This window comes from Zingiber officinale, chromosome 5B (assembly GCF_018446385.1).
Source record: "Zingiber officinale cultivar Zhangliang chromosome 5B, Zo_v1.1, whole genome shotgun sequence".
In the NCBI taxonomy this organism is placed as follows: Eukaryota; Viridiplantae; Streptophyta; class Magnoliopsida; order Zingiberales; family Zingiberaceae; genus Zingiber; species Zingiber officinale.
In genome coordinates, this window is record NC_055995.1 from 13,513,694 (window position 1) to 13,517,016 (window position 3,323).

The window sequence follows — 3,323 nt, forward strand, 5'->3', positions numbered from 1 at the left end:
AATCGTTGTCTTTTAGCAATTTTTTTGGCCTACGACAACGATTTTTAAAAACCGTTGTCTATTTATGTTTTTTTAAGACTACGACAACGGTTTTTAAATGCTACAACAACAGTTTTTGAAAACTGTTGTCTATGTGCGCTTTTTTTTGGGATTACGACAACAGTTTTTAAAAGCCGTTGTCGATTAAGTGATGTTGAATACTGGTGTTTTTTTTTCCTTCGCCGTTTTTTCCCCTTCGCCAATTTTTGCCCCGTTTTTTTTCTTTCCCTCTCCCCGAAAGTTTTTTGCCGCCGCATTCCACCCTTTTATCTTCTCAATCCGTCCCTCTTTTCTCTTTTCTCACAATCTCTCGCTCACCGGAGCCGCGCAGGAGCAGCAGCAGTCCACGAGTCCATTAAGGACGCCCTCACCGGCAAGACCTCCGACATGAAATCCACTAACAGTAAGTGTCCTCTACTTCTTCCTCCTGCATCTTCTCGTCGAAAACCCTAGATGCTCCACTGCCTTCCATCCTAGATGGGCCTCAGGTTCGCTTCTTCCACTTCGCTCACCTCTGCTACTTCTCCTCCTCCTTATCAAGCCTCAGCTTGTTTTCTCTTCGAGATCCTCGCCTCCTCCACCCCTTCCTCCATCGAGCCTCTGCTTATTTTCTCATCACCCTCCTCCCTCTCCCTCCTCCACTCCTTGTCAATCTTGCATCCGCCGCTCGCAGTTACAAATCTGTGGTTGTTCAGCCCCTGCTGGCCATGCCCACCACAAGTGCCCTGGGGACCGACCCTTTGGAGTTTCGGTTCAACAAGGTGATTTTCTCACTGTGATTTAACCCTGGGCTTGTTTCTTTCGTGTGCTTTCTTGTCTTTATTTATTTTTAGTTGAGGTTCTTAAAGATTGTGTGGCTCAGGTAATTGAGTCGCTCGTGGATCGAATTGATCTATCGGAAGAAGAGGCGGAAGTGTGCCTCAAGCTTCTACTCAATGAAGCCAACGAGGCTTTAATTAGCGCCTTCTCCAAGAGAGGAAATGTGGACAATAGTGTTAAATGCAATTGCGCAGATCTTTTCCAGAGACTGTTTAGGCAAGACCTGTTAGTTGCAAGTCTCTTTCGCAATTTCTTACTTGCTGAGTGAATTATGAGAGCTGCTAACTGCTCTCCTGTTTCATATCCATTGTTTACTTGATACTCTTCACTAATATTTTTTTACTTTTTTTTTAAAAATTAGCCAAGCCCATTCTTTACAAAGCAACTGACAGCTTTTGAGGTGTGGCTAGCCCATGGCTCTGAACACAAGAAACCACCAGAACAGCTACCAATAGTTCTTCAGGTAGGCACTTAAGACAGTGGTAAATTTCCAACTCCTTAATTTTATGCCTTTTATGTTAAAGTATAGTATTTTCTTAAGTATTATTGATTTTCCTAATTTAGGGAATTGTTCCTTAGTGAAGTAGACCGTCAAATATAGTAATAATTGGCTACATCCATGGTGTCTTCACACTTGGACCATCTTCATAGAATTGATATTCTACACAACCACTAATGCATATTTGGACAAGGTCATCTACCAACCACTCCTCTTGCTGAAGGATTGTGATCTTGTTATGACGTGCATTGGACTCTGATACTTAGACTCTTTAGTCTTTATCTACCCAATTCATACTTATGTCTTTGATCCCAACACTTCGAGTGGAATTTCAAAGATCTCTATTGATCATGTGTTAAAACAATTGGAAACATTTATGTCACACTTGGATACACATCTGTGTCATATAAGTTTGAGGAAGATGCATGCCGAATCATGGAGTTGGCACTGAATCGCTTCTATGCTAGTTTGGCATTGTGCCAGATTGTTAATTCTAGTTGTGTTGTTCTCTAGTGATCGAGAGGGGGATTATGGGGTGGAAGATGAAGTGGAAGGATACAGATAAGAGGAGGAGAATGACCTACATGGTACCATGTTTTTTGTTTATTTGAGAAGATTACTCATTGGCCCTTGTCCACATGAGCTTAGTAGCTCATGCATAGGACCCTTCTTGTTGGGATAGCCATTGACAAATGCCATGTGACATGATTTTGGTTGTGTTGATGCTCTTTGCTAGCATTCCCTTATTTTGTCAGTGTTAGGTACACACATAACCATTCATCTCTGCTCCATACTGATTGAAAAGTATACTCCTACATACTTTACCTGATGTAATTACAACCATCCTCCATGCTAATCTACTTTTGTCCTTTATCTTTTGCTAGACTGCTGACCCTGATCTAGGTGTTCCTTTATCTTTTTGCTAGCTTCTAGAGAATGACTAATTTATTGTTTACTTTTTTTTTAATGATATCAGTCTTGTCAGGTAGATCTGGTGAAAGATGGTAGTGGTCACACATATTTTATCAAGTTTCATGATAGCATGGATGCCTATGCTGAGCAGCGAGCAATGGCTGCTTTTGTCTTGGCAGTTGTAGTGGATGGACATCGGCGGGGACAAGAAGCATGTATTCAAGCAAATTTGTTAAATGTATGCCTGAAGCATTTACAAATTTCTAATCCAAGTGATGGGCAAACTGAACCTTTACTTCTCCATGGCTTTGTTTATGTCTGGGAAAGCTCTGGGAAGATTTTCTAGAAGTACAAATCATAGGTTCTCATGCAGATGGAGTAGCAACTATTTTACCTTAATTGTTGGAACCATAGCCTGAGGTAGAATTTATACATCTTTGTAGTCTATGTTTTACTAGGAAAATTCTTGTAGTTCAACATCTGTTTGGCAGGTTAGAGCTTCTGCTATTTTTGCTTTAGGGATTCTTATTGATGTTGCATCTATCACATTTGATAATGGACATAGAGTTGATGAGGACTTTGAGGATAATGAAAAGTTAAAGTCTGAGTTGAATATCATTAAAAATCTTCTACAACTTGCTGTGGATGGAAGTCCTTTGGTGAGGACTGAGGTTGCTGTAGGTATGTGCAACTATTAAAGCTTTACTTATATGTTGTTTTCTTATTGGATTCTCAAGTTTATGCTCTTAATTTGATTTCACAACTAAGGTGTTATTAACTAAGACTCAATTGTTTCACAGCTCTTGCTCGCTTTATAGGCTAACACACTCAGGTATGAAACAAATGAAGACATGTCTATAGCATAGGCTATTAAGCTAGTCATGGAGAGGCATTCAATATGATGCATTATTAATGAATTAAGTCTACTTTATGAGATTTCAGATTTTTTTATTATTCATAGGCATTTAGTTTAGATCAAGTGACATTTCTTTATCTTCTTCTTACAGGTGGAGTTTGAAGGATTAGGAGAATTAAGAAGCAAGGATGAAGAAGA

The 3,323-nt window shown here is 39.7% G+C and overlaps 1 long non-coding RNA gene across 1 annotated transcript; it reads left to right on the plus strand.

Annotated features, from left to right (window-relative positions):
• The first annotated feature begins 344 nt into the window (after nucleotides 1–344).
• LOC121984138 lies at nucleotides 345–3,323 on the plus strand. Its single transcript, XR_006112794.1, has 6 exons — nucleotides 345–800; nucleotides 902–1,083; nucleotides 1,220–1,321; nucleotides 2,334–2,950; nucleotides 3,070–3,101; nucleotides 3,277–3,323. It is a non-coding gene; the product is annotated as an uncharacterized LOC121984138 (long non-coding RNA).